The sequence below is a fragment of the Dipodomys spectabilis genome, unplaced genomic scaffold (genome assembly GCF_019054845.1).
Source record: "Dipodomys spectabilis isolate Male_0828 unplaced genomic scaffold, ASM1905484v1 ptg000183l, whole genome shotgun sequence".
Classification (NCBI taxonomy): Eukaryota; Metazoa; Chordata; class Mammalia; order Rodentia; family Heteromyidae; genus Dipodomys; species Dipodomys spectabilis.
The window spans coordinates 4,312,149-4,330,152 of record NW_024870860.1 but is presented as its reverse complement, the minus strand read 5'-3'; the positions used below and the strand labels follow the sequence as shown (position 1 = coordinate 4,330,152).

Genomic DNA, 18,004 nt, shown 5'->3' with positions numbered 1-18,004 from the left:
TGACTCAGAAGAAATTATAAATGCAAAAACAGTCTTCACGGAAGCAAACTCTCAGAAATATTTCTTGACTTTGAAAAGGATAAATTGGCTGCAGTTAGTATAAATTTAGAAGTATGACAATTCACAAAAATATAAAAATATGTTTACATTTTTCATTATATAACCCAAAGGAGAAAGCAAATATTGTTCACATAATTTTTTAAATCACAGTTTCTCAGGTGCTGGGAAGGTGGGCAGTGGTAGAGTGCTTGACTTGCATGAATGAGGTCCTGAATTTCATTCCTTAGCACGACATAAGCAGAAAAAATGAAAGTGGTGCTATGGCTCAAGTGGTAACACCAGCCGTGAGCTGAAGAACTGAGGGACAGTACCCAAGACCCAGAGTTCAAGCCCCACAACCAACAAAACCAAAGCAAAAAAAACAAAAACAAAACAAAACACAGTTTCTCAATTTTGTGGCCTCAATTCTGTAATAACACTACTTCAGCTTAGGGTTAAGATTTTAGGTGTGGACATTTATCAACACTACTGATTCAGACTCTACTTGATAAAAATTTTAATCAGTATTTTGTTTTTAGTTTTGCTCTTTGTAAATTCACATGCACCTATGAAAAATGGTGTGGCCATCCCAATAATATTCTCAAAGTACCTCTTAATGACGACTCACAAAATGTTTTATTATATTACAAGGAAAAAATGCTATGAAGAAAAAAATAATTAAATATTAATGATTACTAAAATAAAAAACAAAACAATTACCAGGGTTTTCAGTATTTGAAGTGTACATAGTAGATTTTACTATTTTCTCATATTCCTGTACATGTAAAACTGGATAAAGCTATGAGTAGCCTTTAAATTTACCCACTAAGATTACTATTTATAGTTCATCTCATCATTTATATGTGGCTTATATAATTATTTGTTCATCATTAACATATAACGTAAGGGAGCCCTAAAGATTTAACAGAAACTGTGTACTTTAAATCTGAACTCTTCACTCTGCTTCTTTAAACAGTCTTTGCAACTTCTCATTAGTAAAGTTTCTATAAACTCTGAAATGTACATACTTACTAGTATATGCTACTAGAAATATTATATACTTTATCAAAAAATTTTATGACCTCCCAAACAGTCTTAATTTTATCATATATAAATAAATTCCAAAAATAAACATATTTAAATCATTAAAACTTTTAACAAACTTTAACATTTGCTGCAATGATCACTATGACAGGTGCCTTGTGTAGAATAATTGAATTCCTCTTTCTACACATCTCATGAACAACAAATACCTGGAATTATTTTGTTTTTGCCATGTCAATCTTGACTTTAGTCTTAAATGTGTGCTTATGTAAGAAATAAATGGTTCTAAAATTTCACAATTCTTTTGAACTTACTTTTTGTTGAATTGTCTAGTTTAAGAAAATCAATTACACTTTATATATACAATAATGTTCTGTGCTCAATTTGGCTGCACATACACTAAAATTGGAACATACAGAGAAGATTAACATGGTCCCTGCAAAAGGATGACACGCAAATTAGTGAATCGTTCCATACTTTTACAACAACAGATGCTGGAAGGGATGTGTCCAGAAGGGAAGCCTACTGCATTCTTGGTGGGAGTGTGAACTTGTTCATCCACTTTGGAAAGCAGTTTGCAGGTTCCTCAAAAGACTCCACATAGAGCTCCCCTATTACACAGCAATCCCACTTTTGGGCATTCCCCTAAATGATCAGAAACAAGTCCATACTAAAACTACCACCACAACAATGTTTATTGTAGCATTATTTGCCATAGCTAAGATATGAAACCAACTCCGATGTCCCTCAGTAGAAGAATGATCAAGAAAACATTCTGTGTGTATGTGTGTGTGTGTGTGTGTGTGTGTGTGTGTGTGTGTGTGTGTGTATGAGAATGTAAACTTACACAACCACTTTGGAAATCAGTCTGGTGAGTCCTCAGAAAGCTAAATATTGACCTTCTTTATGGCCCATTCATACCACTTCTAGGCATCTATTCTGAACAACAGGTACTAATATTCAAGGACACATGCACCTCCATGCTTATTGCAGCACTGTTCACAATAGCCAGGATATGAAAAAAAACCATATGTACCACCAGAGATGAGTAGATCCAAAAACTGTGGTAACTATACACAATGGAATATTTTCCATCCATTAGAAAGGACAAAAATAATGGCATTATTAAGGAAATCAATCAAGCTATAGGAAATCATGTTGAGCGAGGTAAGCCAAAAGCAAAGAGACGAACGGCACATGGTCTCCATGATAAGTGGATGTTAAATCCAAAATGTAAGGTGATATGAAAAAATTAACAACACTTAAGAAACCAAGAACTTCCACTCATCTGGTCGAATCACTACTAAATAACCCCATTTTGCTGATCATATGTGCACACTGAAGGGAAACCAGAGGACGACACAAGACTAGAGAGAATCAGGGAAAAACATACAATAGTGGGATCCATCCCACTGGACATTGACCAAAATAAACTAAGCAACTCCATGTCACTGAAGGGAGGGAGGGAACAAGTGGGAAAGAGGGAATAACTGAGGCTATACAAAACAAAAAATATACATATTTCAAAACAAAAGAAGTATATATATATATATGAAATAACTCTATTGCAAAGCTCATAGAACTCATAAATGTTGTAGACTATGATAGACAATTTGCTCCATCAAAGTTAGAATGTGTTTGTGACTTTAACTAAGCATCACTATCCCACAATATTGTGAAATTAGGGAACTTATGTAACCATGTAATCACAATAAAAACATTTGAAAAAATGATGTAGGTGGAAAACTAAGTTGCTCTAAAAAACAAAAAAGGAAAATGTTCTGTGTGTATATGTGTGTACAAACACACACTCACACATATACTATATATATATATATATATATATACATATATATGTCTATATATTAATTCTATGCCTCCACCAGAAAGAATGACATCGCCCAATTTGTTAGGAAATGGAAAGTCTTGGAAAAAATTATATTAACTGATGTAAGCCAAGTCCAAAGAAACATAGGTCCCATGGTATCCCTTATTTGCAATAACTAGTATATGTCTGGGATAAGCAGAAATGTTGAAAAGCTTTGTGTATATGACTAAATAAGTTGATGTTAAGCTAAGTGACCCCCAAGATAGAGACACAATTTTTTTTTCTTTCTTGCTGTTGTTTCTCACATATTTATAATGTACAACGTAATTTTTTTTGTTTTTTATACGTTCCTCCCCAACAGTATAACCCTCGTTTTCACTTTATTTGATGTTGGTGCACCTGCATCTTGTATATACACTTCTCTAATTTGGGGAGGGAAAGGGAAAAAAACAACATGCTTAAATAGGAATACAGTTTGACCCATTTTATAACAATAGATGCACAAGACATTATTTTGAAAAACGAACTTTACAATTTAGGCTGGGGACATTGGGTGGGGCTTGGGGTTGTGAGGAGTGTACTTGTGGAGGTGGAAGGGAAGGAATGGTGGGGGAAAAACAAAGGAGGAGGTAACAAAGCTTGACAGGAAATGTACTTATTACTTTGCTCATGTTACTGTAACCCCTTTTGTACATTATTTTTACAAAAAAATGTATAAAAATGTTTTGAGATGGAAGAGTTTATTTTGCCTATTTTACCCATATATTATCATTAACAAAGAAATTAATGCAAAACACTGATATGAAGATATTTTGAAAAAAGTGAGTGTGTGTGAATTCCTGCGTGTTAGCATGCTCAGAGTTTGAAATCAGGGCCTCAAGATCTCGCTACGTCTTGCTCTCTAGATTGGTGAGCAACTATATAAGCTACATCTCCATTCCTGGCACTTTGCTAGTTCATTAAAATTTTTGAAAATAATCTCATGAATTTATTTTACCCTGATTGGCTTCCAAATGTTATCCACAGATGTTAGCCTCTTGAGTAGGTATCTCGAGTAGTTAGGATTACAGGTGTGACAAACCAGCACAAGGCTTTCAGAATAATTTTAAAAGTAGAAGAAAATTTACTTCACAGAGGCCTGTTTTATCATCTCCTAGTTTTAAAGCATTTTGGAGTGATTATATGTGAATTTTTTCATTCTTGAATTCTTAAAATACAGTAAGTGATGATATTTAAAAGATTTAGTACTTTGTAAAACCTATAATGGAACTATGGGACAGAAGAAATTTGCCTCTCTTTGGACCATAATTTATAAGCTTAGCTCTGTGCATAATAACCCAATGTCACAAACACAGTCTGTGTTGAAGACAAAATGTAACAGAAAACAATCACCATGGAAAATAATTGCTATGCTATTATTTCTTGGACAATATGAATATTGAATTGAGAGTACCAGAGAATGGAGAGAATTTATTTACCTTTTGTGTATTGGTGAAAGACTTTTGGAAATTTGACTCATTTCCTTCCTCACTGTGTGTCTTGGGCCATGCTCTTAGTGCCTTTAATTACTATTTTTCCAAACACTAAAATGGTAATAACATTAGCATCATAGCAAATATTATCTTAAGGATTAAGGGTCCTTAGGATGATGAACTCTTTTCTCATTCTTGTAGAGGCATTATCAGATGAGAGGAACTGTATTTTTGTTTGCTTACTTTCATTTATTCTTCAGTTTGAAATCTGAACTACTTAGAACCGAAAGAAACCAAAATTAGACAGGCACGCTTTGGAAAGAGCAATCAATGTAAAATAAAAGAAATACATATAGCTATGTAAAAGGCCTAACTAAATAGTTATATAGTTTCAAGCATAAACAGAAAATGATTTAAGCAATATCAAGTTATTGAAAATGTTAGGAGTTGCTTAATTTTTTCCTTTTTACTACCTTGAATTAATTATTTTTTATAGAGACATTAAAAATGAGATTAACAAGATACTTGATTAAAAATGGACAAAAGTTTGAATAGACATGTTTTCCATAAACCCCTCTATATCAAAAGTGGGTTTACACAGTTGTGTTTAATATAACTTCTGTGCTGGCTTAATGCATTGTGAGCAGAAGTCATTAGAGAAATGTAATTCAAAATTACTATGATACTACTTTATAATTATTATAACTCTTATAAAAAAAAAATCAAAGGAACCAGGTGTGGTGGTAAAGGTTTGTAATTCCAAGCATTTAGGAGGTTGGATTTCAGTCTTAAGCCAGTCTGGGGTACTGAAGATAGTAAAAATTTGCCCTTTATTACCTTTTAAATAAAAGGTAATAATGTTGGTGAGAGTGTGAGGAAAAGGAAATTTTCTACACTCTTGGTCAAAATACAGGTTAGTATTCTCCTTGTAGAAAGTAGTATGAAGTTTTTTAAAGAAATCATAGTTGAAATACCATCTCACCCACCAATCATGTGATTATTTCTCTCCGGGTAACTCGTAATATATCTGTAGTTGATTGTTATTCACATTATTCACAACAACAGCCAAGATATAAATCGAAGTTCAGTGTTCAACTACACTAATAAAGCAACTCTGGTAAATGCACAAATATCTTTTTCTGTTTCACCCTTAAAAAAACAAGAGACTTCTCCCATTAGCCACAACTTACAATGACCTGAAAGATGGATTCGAAATGAAGAAAAATGTTATGTTCTGATCTTTGTAAACACACACACACTCACACACACACGCACACACAATCCTCAAACATTAAGACAGAATTTTTTTTTATTTATTTATTTTTTTTTAATTTAATTTTATTTTATTTGAGAACATACTGTACAGAGGGGTTACAATTACATGGGTAGGATAATGCATACATTTCTTACCAAGCATTGTAGCCTCCTCCTTTGTTTACCCTTCACCTCCCTTCCCAGCCTCCCCCCTCACTCCCACCCAATCATACCCCCCCACCCTCCCCCCACCGACATTGTAAAGCTGGTTTTGACATGACATTTTGTACTTCTCATTGTTGCAACAGGTCCACCTGAATCCTTAAACGACTTGTTTGTCCCCATCTCCTCCACATGTTATAATGACATCAAATATAGTGAAAGCGGGGGTTACACTGTGGAGGAGGGACATACAAAGCAACAAAGAAATAATCTTATAAATGCTTTAGAAACACATGCATGAAAGAAAGAAAAACATTAAAATACATATTTGAGGTTTCGTTTTCCTAACATCACATTATCTGACTTTTTCCGCTTGACTCATACCTATACTAGATATTGCAAATAAGGGAAACCATGGGATCTATGTTTCTTTGGGCCTGGCTTACTTCACTTAATATAATTTTTTCCAAGCCTTTCCATTTCCTAACAAATGGGGAAATGTCATTCTTTCTGATGGAGGCATAGAATTCCATTGTGTATATATACCACATCTTCTTGATCCATTCATCTACTGAGGGGCATCTGGGTTGGTTCCATGTCTTAGCTATGGTAAATAATGCTGCAATAAACATAGTTGTGCTGGTAGCTTTAGTGTGGCCTTGTTTGTGATCATTTGGGTAAATGCCCAAAAGTGGGATTGCTGGGTCATTGGGGAGCTCTATGTGGAGTCTTTTGAGGAACCTCCATACTGCTTTCCAAAGTGGTTGAACAAGTTTACATTCCCACCAACAATGAAGTAAGGTTCCTTTCTGTCCACATCCCCTCCAGCATCTGTTGTTGTTAGAGTACTTGATTTTTGCCGTTCTAACTGGAGTGAGGTGATATCTCAATGTTGTTTTGATTTGCATTTCTTTTATGGCTAGGGATGTTGAACATTTCTTCATGTGTCTATTGGCCATCCTTCTTTCTTCTTCAGAGAAGCTTCTCTTTAAGTCTTTCGCCCACTTACTTATTGGGCAGTTGTTTCTTTGAGGATTTGTTGTTGGGTGGTTTAATTTTTTGAGTTCCAAGTATATTTTAGATATGAGACCCTTGTCCGTTGTATGGCTAGTAAAGATCTTCTCCCAGTCCGTGGGCTTTCTATTGATCTTGCTAGCTATGTCATTTGCCCTGCAGAAGCTCTGCAACCTTATAAAATCCCATTTGTCCAGCCTTTCTTTGATTTGTTGTGTTTCCGGGTCTCTATTCAGAAAATTTTGGCCTGAGCCAAGGAGACCCAGGGTTTCTCCTATTCCATCCTGTAATGTTTTCAGAGTGTCTGCTTTGACTTCAAGGTCTTTGATCCATTTGGAGTTGATTCTGGTGCAGGGTGATATATAAGGATCTAGCTTTAGTTTTCTACATGTAGTTAACCAGTTTTGCCAGCACCATTTACTGAAGAGGCTGTCTGTCTTCCATTCTATTGTTTTAGCTCCCTTATCGAAGATTAGATGGCTATAGGTCTGTAGGTTCATTTCTGGGTTTTCAATTCTATTCCATTGGTCCTGAGGTCTGTTCTTATGCCAATACCAAGCTGTTTTGATTACTATGGCTTTATAGTAGAGTTTGAAATTTGGTATTGATATTCCTCCAGCAGTGTTCTTTCCGTTGAGGAGCGTTTTTGCTATTCGGGGTCTTTTATTGTTCCATATGAATTTTTGGATTGCCTCTTCTATTTCCTTGAAGAATGAGGGTGGAATTTTGATAGGTATTGCGTTGAATTTGTAGATAGCCTTGGGAAGTATTGCCATTTTCACGATGTTAATCTTTCCAATCCAGGAGCATGGGAGGTTTTGCCATTTTTTAAGTTCTGTGTTGATTTCCTTTTTCAAGATTTTAAAGTTTTTAAAAGTAAAGCAAAGTGGAACTTCTGGGGCGTTTAGTTCAAAATGCATAAGATACTAGATATACATTATGACCAGGTATAGAGTTGTAGTGTACAACATGAGGATACAGGGGACAACATTGGCCTTACATAGGAATGAAGCTAAGTAAGTAGGAGTTGTTCTTCCTAGTAGTGGTTACTCCTTTAGTTGTTCTTCCTTCAATAATGGATGAGATGAATGTAATTCTTTAAGTATACCTGCCTATTTTCAGAAATAATAACAAACAATATAGCAATAATGTTGCACACTCAACATAGAACAAAATGTCAAGTTAAAATACATGAGATTATCCTTGATGTAAACTAATTAATACAAATAAGGGAAACCATGGGACCTATGTTTCTTTAAGTCTGGCTTACTTCACAATATGATTTTTTCAAAGATCTTCCATTTCCTTACAAATGAGGTGGTCACATTCTTTGTGATGCAAGCATATTTTTCCACGTGTGTTTATCTGTAAGTGTGTACGTGTGTATGTGTGTGTGTGTCATTTTTGGTAAGTATTACTGTGATACATAGTAGTATCTTTACTGTGGCCTTGTTTGTGATCACCTGGTTATATGCCCAGAAGTGGGATTACTGGGTAATAGGGGAGCATTATTGTGTACATCAAGGATAATCTTATTAGATGAGCAGAATAGCTCAATAGCTATGTACATATGATCGTATAAGGTGATTCCAAGTTAAATGAACTCCAAGACATGTTCTTTGTTATTGTTGTTCTTAATGTACTATGTGATTTCTTTTTATCCTTTTGGGTTTTCCCCACCTATGATTAATCCCCTGTAGTCACTGTATTGGATTTTGATACCCTGGGTATTTTCAATATGTTGATCTGAACTAGGGAAGGGAAAGGAAAAAAAAAACTAAATGGTGAGACAAAGGACAAAGGGGAACCTATGCAACAGTAGTACTCAAAAGAAAATATTTTGTAAGTAAACTTGGGGGAGGGCATTGGGAGTGAAGAGGGAGAAAAATAGGGGTAATTTAGAAAAGAAATAAATTAATTACCTTACTTATGTAACTATATCCTATCTGTATATTACCTTGAAAATAAAATTTAAATAAAAATAAAATAAAATATATGAGAGCAGCAATACAGGAGATGGGAGTGGGGGAAATACTGTAGTATCATAGAGCAGAACAGCTGTGGAAAGCAGTAATTTTACATTAACATAGCAAGTAATAAACTAGCATACAGATTTTCAGCTTCATGTCAATCATTAAAAAGGGAAAACAAAATGCACAATCAGCATACCAATAGAGATAAAATAGAAAACTAAACAATTAAGATGAAGCGATGACTTGGACCAAGAATAACAAATGACACAATTAGGAAACAAATAACAAGCTGCTGCGCTGGGAGGGTGGCTCAGTGGTAGAGTGCTTGCCTTACATGCCTGAGGCCCTGGGTTAGATTCCTCAGCACCACATAAGCAAAAAGAAAAAAGCCAGAAGTAGTACTGTGTCTCAAGTGGTAGAGCACTAGCCTTGAGCTGAAATGATGAGGCACAGCACCCAGGCCCAGAGTTCGGGCCCCACGATCGGACCCAAAAAAAAAAAATAAAAAAAAAACAAGCTGCTAAGTTTAAAAATGATCACCCTTAATTCTATTGACTTGCTTACATCACAATTTGTTAGAAGTGTAATTCAAATCACAGTTTAATAGTATGTCATTTTAATAATAGTTTACTTATTATTGATTTCTTAATATTGAATGTTTAATATATAATTTTCATTTCAGCAGCTATAGAAAAGAAGAAAGTGAAAATAATTTTAATAATATATTTAATGAATTGTAAAATTGAGAAGCATTAGAATTTAAACAAATAACATATCATTATTGCTTCATTTCTGTGAGTTAATGTAATAATTCAAAGTGTATTCTACACTTAGCACTCATCTTAACATCAAATAATAAATTATTGCACATGACTCTTGGTATTAGTTGGAAGGTTTCATCACTGTGGTAAAATTCACACCACATAGTACACGAGGGTATGACCCCTCTAATATAGCTTAAATTGAGGAAATTTGATTTCTACATGCATGGTAAATTCTTGTCTAGGTGACATCTATAAAATTATTTACAATTATATAGATGAGGACTATTTCAGATAATACTTAAAAGTCAAATTCATTAATTAAATTTTTATTATTTCATACCAAATAAATATTTACAGAGAGACTGAATTTTTGAGTAGATGATGGTGTACGTGTGCCAGAATATTCCTGTTAAGGCTTATTTTATATTCATGACATTGTTTCTAGAGTTGGATTTATTTGTCCATTACGGGTTAAGTGTATTATATTGGATCTATGAAAGTAAACTGAATGTTTATTCCATTAATCCTTTGTCTAATCCCTATATAAATTATCCATCTGTTTGAAGTAATGAAAATAACAACAGATAAAAGCAAGATAAATCAGTCTGTAGTAGACAAGTATTTACACTGTTATTTTGAAAGTTGTTCTTGTTTTACACTACAGAATATTCTTGGGAATATGTGCTCCAGGCTTGCCACAACTGAAGAATATTATGGTTTGATCTATCATAAGAGAAGGAAGGAAGGGGAAGCTTCCTTCCAAAAGTCTGATCCCAGGAATGTGATCTACTTTATGGTGCCTACTTGGAAATGAACATTTTTCACAGTCAACCTTGAAAAGCCATTTTGATAGACGACTTCTGTAAGTGGTTACAAAGCATTGTTGATGGCTTTGCAAGGATGCCTGATTGCCTCATTTTGAGACAATTAACAGGAATTTAGTCAGTTGTTCTTTGTATCTTTAGGAGAAAAACCCATTGACTCTAGGCCAGGGGATCACAGGGGCCCAGAGAAACTACTATCTTGAATAGTAGTCCTTGACATCTAAAACAACACACACACACACACACACACACACACACACACACACACACACACACACACACACACACACTCCATTAAGCACAGCCAGGCAGGGTTGCTATCACAGCCTAGATGAAATCAGGCAAAAAACAGAAGCTGAGAGTCATTTAGCTGATAACTAATATATTTTTTATGAGGTAGACTCAAATGAGACTCCAAAGAGAGGATCAGAAAGACTGATCAGAGAGACTAAAATTGGTCACACAAAGATTGGAAAGTAGAATTCCTTGTAGAACTAATAAATCATAGAAAGCTTGTGTATGTAAGAACAAGACAGAAGACCAAATTCCAGAAATGCACATTTTCTTAGAAGTCAGCTTAATCAATTATCAGTACAAATCTTTGAATTCTTAAATATTTGACCACATGTGGGAGAGGTTGAAAAGAAAGAAAATTTCATCACTCTATTAGGAAGTCCAATATCACATTAGGAAGTAATCAAGCACAGATTAGTAATAAAAAGAGAAAACAATTATTCCAAATGAGGGTTTCATTTCTTTTGAAGTAAAAGTTCTTAAATTAGGTGCTAGCAATTATCATACAATTGATCCAGTCCCCTAGATGAGTTGATAATTGACTGCAGTATTCCCACATGAAGGAAAAGAGAAAATTTACAAATGTCTGATGAAATGAGGTGAAGATGAAGTGTTCTAATAGTAATATCTGAGGTTTAGACACTGGTGAAGAGGTGGATTTTCTTTTCTAAAAAGCCCCCATCTTTACCTGGAGCAGTTGCTCACTGCTGAAATCCTAGCTACTTAGGAAACTGAGATCTGAGGACTACGGTTCAAAGCCAGCGTGGGCAAGAAAGACCCTGAGACTATTATTTCCATTTAACCACCAGAAAACCAGAAGTGGCACTGTCGCTCAAGTGATAGAGCACTCAGCTTGAGTTGAAGAGTTCAGGGACAGTGCCCAAGCCCAGACTTCAAGCCCCTCAAACAACAACAACCAAAAATCTCCCCTTTATGGACTACCTTCATCTCTTCCTGAGATTCAACAAAGGAGCCATTTATCACCCATTACATTTAAGTCCTAATCTAGCTACTGCAAATAGATTGATTTGGTATCTTATATAAAACGGTTCATATTTGCGGAAACAAATACCAGGAGTGGTAACTTTTTCCAGTCCTTGAACTCTGGGCCTGAGCCCTGAACATGGTTATGCTGGTAGCTTTCATGTGAGCTTGTTTGTTATTTATTGGATTACTGCCCATGAGGGGAATTACTCGGTCTTAAGGGAGACCTATACTTACTCTTTTCAGGAAACTCCGTACTGCATTCCACAGTGGTTGAACATGTTTAATTTCCCACCAACAGTGTAATGGAGTTCCCAATTGGCTACATCCATGCCAGCATTTGCTATTGTTAGTTTTCTTAGTAATGGCCATTCTAACGGACAAGGTAGAATCTGTCTTGTTTACTTATAGATTTTTATGCATCTTCTAGCTACAACAAACGAATGAATCCATGAAACCTATATTGCTCTGATTCTGCATTCCTTTCTCTTTTCTCTTAATATAATTTTCCCAAACTTTTCATTTTTCTTACCACTGGTGAAAAGTAATCTTTCTGATGGGTGAATATAATTCCATTGTGTGAATGTGTGTGTGTGTGTGTGTGTGTGTGTGTGTGTGTGTTTGTGTGTGTAAGATGACTATAGGCCAATGAATTCATTTCTAAGCATGCTGTTTCATCTGTAATTTTGTAATTCCATATTATAGTTGCATTGCTTTCTCTTCTACAGTGAAGAATATTGTTGGGATTTTGATGAGTATTGCATTGCCAATTGTTTAGGGGAAGTATTGCAGTTTTCAAAATGTTAATTCTTCCAACCAGAAATACTGAACGACTTTCTATTTCCTTGAATCTCCTTCAATTTCCCTTTTTATATTTTTTAAGTTTTCACATACAGGTCCTTCACAATTTTAGTTCAAGAATAATTCCTAGTTTTGTTGTTGTTGTTTTGTTTTGTTTAGATTTGATTTAATTTTGAGGCTAGTATATATGAGGTTGTTTTTGGATTTCAGCGTGGATCTTCCCATTGTTGGTAACAGAAAAACTACTGATTCTTGTAGTTTTTATATCCTGCGACAGTGCTGAAGGTTAGCATCACCTTTACTAACTTTAGGGAGGAATCTACAGGGTCCTTTAAATATAGGGTCATTTCATCTGCAAAAAGGGATTGTTTTACTTCTACCCTATTTTGATCTGCTTTATGTTTTTCTCTTGTCTATTGCTCTTGCAAGAAAGTCCACTACAATATTGAAGAGTAGTAGAGAGTGGACATCCTTTTCTCATTCCTCATGTTAATGTCTTCATGCTTCCACCCTTAGGTAAATGCTAATTATCTCTGTCATATACATACTCAGTTTAATATTGAGGAATGTTCCATGCATTCCTAGGTTCTTAGAACTTTTAATCATACTGGGGTATTAGAGCTTGTTAAAAGCTCTTTCTACATCTCTATTGACTATCATGTGTTTCTTTTCCAGGTTCTGCTGATGGTTTGTATTATGTTTATTGACAAGAATATTAATCAAATAGTATCCAAAATGAATCCTATTTGATCATACCATATGATTTTTTGTTAGTTGCTGAAATTGATTAGTGAGAATTTTATTAAGAAGTTCTGCATTAATGCTTACCAAAGAGTTTGGTTCATAGTTCTCTTTCTGTAGTGAGTCCCTATGTGATTTGAGGAGGAGTCTAATTCTAGCTTCTTAAAATGTGTTTGATAATGTGTCTCTCATAGATACTAGATGGACGCATCTTGGTTTTTGATACTACTATCTAATCTATGTCTTCTATTTGGAAATTTAAGTCCATTGATATTGAGAGTTCAGACAGAAATATCTGATAAGTTCTGTTATGTTATACACCTGTTGTTAGGAGCTGTGTCTCATCTACTCTTAACATATTTACCTTTTTCTCTGGTAGGGAGCATTTTATATAACCAGTTCCTCTTCTTCTTGATCTCCTCTATGTAGGATATATTTGATTATATTTTATCCTGATAATTTGATGGAAATACGTTGTTTCAAGTTTTCTTTGTCATGAAATATGTTTATATATCCTTTAAATGTAAAGGAGAGTTTGGCTTGGGACTGTATTCGTGATGCTAGTTGTTTACCTTTAATGTTTGTCATATATAATGCCAGGCTTTCCTTTTTACAATATCAGCTAAGAAATCCGTATTTATTCTGACTGTATATCCTTTATAAATAATCTTTTCTCTATGGCATCTTTAAGAATCCTTTCCTCGATTTTTAATAATCCTCTAATGGATTATGATGTCATGGTGGATTGTTCAGTTCTAGAATTCTGTTTGGTTTCTACAGGCTTCTCTTCTCTGAATGAGCCTATCTCATGTTTGGCATGTTCTCTGCTAGAATTCTGCAATATGCTTCCCATCCATTTAGTTTCTTGCTCTTCTCCTTCTTGATACATATCTCCCCGAAATATGATCTTCTAACTGAGTCTTGAAGTTCTGGCAAGATCATTTCTTATTTCTTGGATTTGTTCTAAATGATTATTTCCTCTTTCCTATTATATCTATTCTGTCTTTGACCCTGAGATTATCTTCTATGTCATCAATTTGCTGTGGAGACTTTCTACTTTGTTTTTGATTTCCCTGTCTTCTAATTGGTTATTTTTAGGGGTTATTAATTTTCAGAAGTGGCAGTTTGGTTATTCTCTTTCACTAATATATTCCCTCTATTTCCTTTTTGTTACTCCTTCCTCCTAAAATCTTGTTTTTTACATAAAATTATATCTTTATATATGCACATACAAACTCATTTGGAGGATTTAAGGTAAACTGCAACTTAATTAAAGATATACAGAGGATTATCAGGATGAACAAAAACGAGTATTTTTTGTTAACTTCTGAATTGAACTATCATTATTATTATGGTTAGGGTTAGGATACCAGACAGAATTAGAATTAGGGTTAGAGAAATAGCAAATTTAGGTTCAACACAGGATGACCTATTGCAACAATAATACTCACAGCACATTGTACTGAAAATGAACTTTACAGCTTGGGGAGAGAAGAGTGATGGAGATGGGAGAGGGAAGGGATAGTTGGACAAAAACAAAGAAGGGAGTAACAATGGTCAACAAGAAATGTACTCATTACCTTACACATTTAACTGTAATCCTTCTGTCAGCCACATTACCTACTCAGGAAGCTGATTTCTGAGGACCGCAGTTCAAAGCCAGCCCAGGCAGGAAAGTCTGTGAGAATTTTATCTCCAATTAACTACCAGGAAACCAGAAAGTGGTGCTGTGGCTCAAGTGGTACAAGCGCACACCTTGAGCTAACGAACTCAGGGATTGTGCCCAGGCCCAGAGTTCAAGCCCCACGACCGACAAAAAAAAAAAAAAAAAGAAGTGTGTTAAATATTAAGTAAAGCTGAACTTTTTTAGGTTCTAGGAATTCAGGAAAATCTGGGATATTGGAAGTACAGTGTATTTCATAATATCAGGATTTGAGATCAATGGGTATAATGATTCCTCTTATGGAACAAGATAGGTTCAGAGTGAGAAAATCTGTAGGGTTTAGGAAAACCTGCAATTTATTTCGAGGATTACAGTGAAATTTCAATTAGGATTGCACAAAACGAGCATTTTTCATAAATTTTAGAATTGGGATACGATTAGTGGCAAGGATATGGTTAGGATTCCAGCCATAGTTAGGGTTAGAGTGAAGGAGAAAAAAAAATGAGGGTCAAATTGAAGGTAAATTTTAATATAAGCCTGGTAAGAATTAGAATGAATGTGAACTAGAGTATTGCTATTAATATTAGAATCTACTTGCAATATTCAATATACAAGTTAAGATTAAGTTTAGAGTTAGAAAATGACTAAGATATTGGAAAAAAATTGAAACCTATGTTTGGAAGGCTTATTTGAATCAAGTTAGGATGAATGAAAACTAGTGTAACACTAACTAGTTAGTGTTAGTATTAACATATAATTTGGATTAAAATCACAGTCAGTATTTTGGTCTGATTATGATCAGTGTTATGAATAGGAAAGTTTTACTATAAAATTGAGTTTTCACTAACAAGTAGAAGCAAAAATGTGAGCGTGAATAATAACTAGAGCATTAACATTATATTTATTTCTCAGTGACCATTCTTGTAATGATTAATGAGGGTTTTCCAGCCAGGTATAGGTTGAGAGTTAGCGTTAAGTAAAGGACTAGATGATATGTAAATCTGAAATTGTTTTAGGATACAGTGGTTCAGGAAAAGGTAGGACTAATGGAAGCTACAATATTTTTCCTGGTAAGAGAATGTGAGGACAAGTAATATAATGGCTCATGTTAGGGAACAAGATCACTTCAGAAGTAGAGTCAGGATATTTGTTGGAATTAGGGAAAATTGAAACTCATTTCCAGAGTGCAAACTGGAATATTCATTACAATTAATAAAAAACTAGAGTATTTTTAATGTTAATTTTAGACTAGCAGTAGGTTGAAAATTAGGTTTCAGTTCCAGCTGGGCTTACTGTTAGCATTAGGGAAATGGAAAATTTAGGGTCAAACTGAAAGTAAATCTGTGACTAACAAGTCAAGATCGAATTAGGATGAATATGAAATAGGAAACTGCTAATAATATTAGAATTAGGGTATGATTAGTGTGAGGGTTATCATGAATGTTGTGTTAGAAAAATGGCACGATGTTGAGTAAAACTAGAAACTATTTTAAGAAAGATGAGTTGAATCAAGGACAGGATGTATAAATTTAATGTACTTTTGTGGCTTTTAGAATCCAAAGGCAATTGGTTCTAGGGTTAGGGTTACTTTTCTAATTAATGAACTAATGAATTAAAGGCACAATTCTTTTTTTTTCAATGCATATAAGGTTTATTATCCTTATTTATTTAGTATTATACATATAACACTTCATTTATTACATTATATCACCTAGATTATATTTGCATATGGATTATTTTTTTTTAATTTTATTTTATTTGTGAACATACTGTACAGAGGGGTTACAATTACATGGACAGGATAATGCATACATTTCTTACCAAGCATTGCAGCCTCCTCCTTTGTTTACCCTTCACCTCCCTTCCCAGCCTCCCCCCTCCCCCCCAACCCAATCCTTCCCCCCCTCCCCCCCACCGACATTGTAAAGCTCGATTTTGACAAGACAATTTGTACTTCTCATTGTTGCAACAGGTCCACCTGAATCCTTAAACGACTTGTTTTTCCCCATCTCCTCCACAAGTTATACTGACATCAAATATATTGAAAGTGGGGGTTATACTGTGGGGGAGGGACATACAAAGCAACAAAGAAATAATCTTATAAATGCGTTAGAAACACATGCATAAAAAAAAACATTAAAATACCTATCTAAGGGTTCATTTTCCTAACATCACATTATCTATCTTTTTCCGCTTGACTCATACATATACTGGATATTCTTACAAACCAAGACAGTCACAATTTGCGGAAAAAAACAATTTTCTACATGAAAATGTGTCTTAAAATATTTTCCAACCAGGATTAAATAATAGTGAACACGGTGTCATTCATTAAAATTAGGTAAGTTGATGATAAAACTTTCAAAAATATCCAAACACATAAATTGGAACTCAGATATGTTATTGGGAAAACAAATACTTGCTCTTGCTGGGAAATTTTGTGTCTGTATGTGTGTGCGTGTGTGTGTGTGTGTGTGTGTGTGTGTGTGTGCACCCACCACAGGTCTTCAAATGAGGCCTGGGACCTCTCATTAGCTTATTCTGTGGAAGTATGGCACTAAACCACATAGCCACAGGCTTTCTTCTGGCTTTTTAGTAGTTATTTTGAGATACATATCTCATGGATTCTCCTGTCTGGACTTAATCTTCTGATCTCCAGAAATCCTTGGGTTAGTGTTACTGTGGGTGCTACCACAAAGTGACAGTTCATTAAACTGGGAGCAATATGGAAGTACTCATGCAATATATGTAGTAACCAGTTCATTAATGTGGGAGTAACAGGATCACATTAGATTGCCTTCAAACACATTATTTCTGATGAGTTTAACTGAAGGCCAAAGCATAATCCAAACCTATTAGCCACACTGTATGAAGTAGCACATATTCATGGTGCAGAATATGTACAATTAATTAAATCCTGAATCAAAAGACTTTGATGGGTTTGCACCAAAGAAATAGAGTGTCATTGAAATGAAGTCAAGACTGGAGGCCTGTAGTGAGCAGGAGAGCATCTGCTTAGTGTGTGTCCAACCCCCAGGACCATAAAAACGTAGAAGAGAAAGTGCAAGAGAAAGAGGAAAGGAAAGGAGGAGGAAGTGGTAAGAGAGAAGGAAGGGCATAACAGGAGGGAGAAGAGGATCAGACAGG

The 18,004-nt window shown here is 34.8% G+C and overlaps 1 non-coding gene across 1 annotated transcript; it reads left to right on the top strand.

Moving 5' to 3' along the window:
- Positions 1-1,458: 1,458 nt before the first annotated feature.
- On the top strand, positions 1,459-1,564 carry LOC122121092. Its single transcript, XR_006149880.1, has one exon. It is a non-coding gene; the product is annotated as a U6 spliceosomal RNA (small nuclear RNA).
- The last annotated feature ends 16,440 nt before the right edge of the window (positions 1,565-18,004 follow it).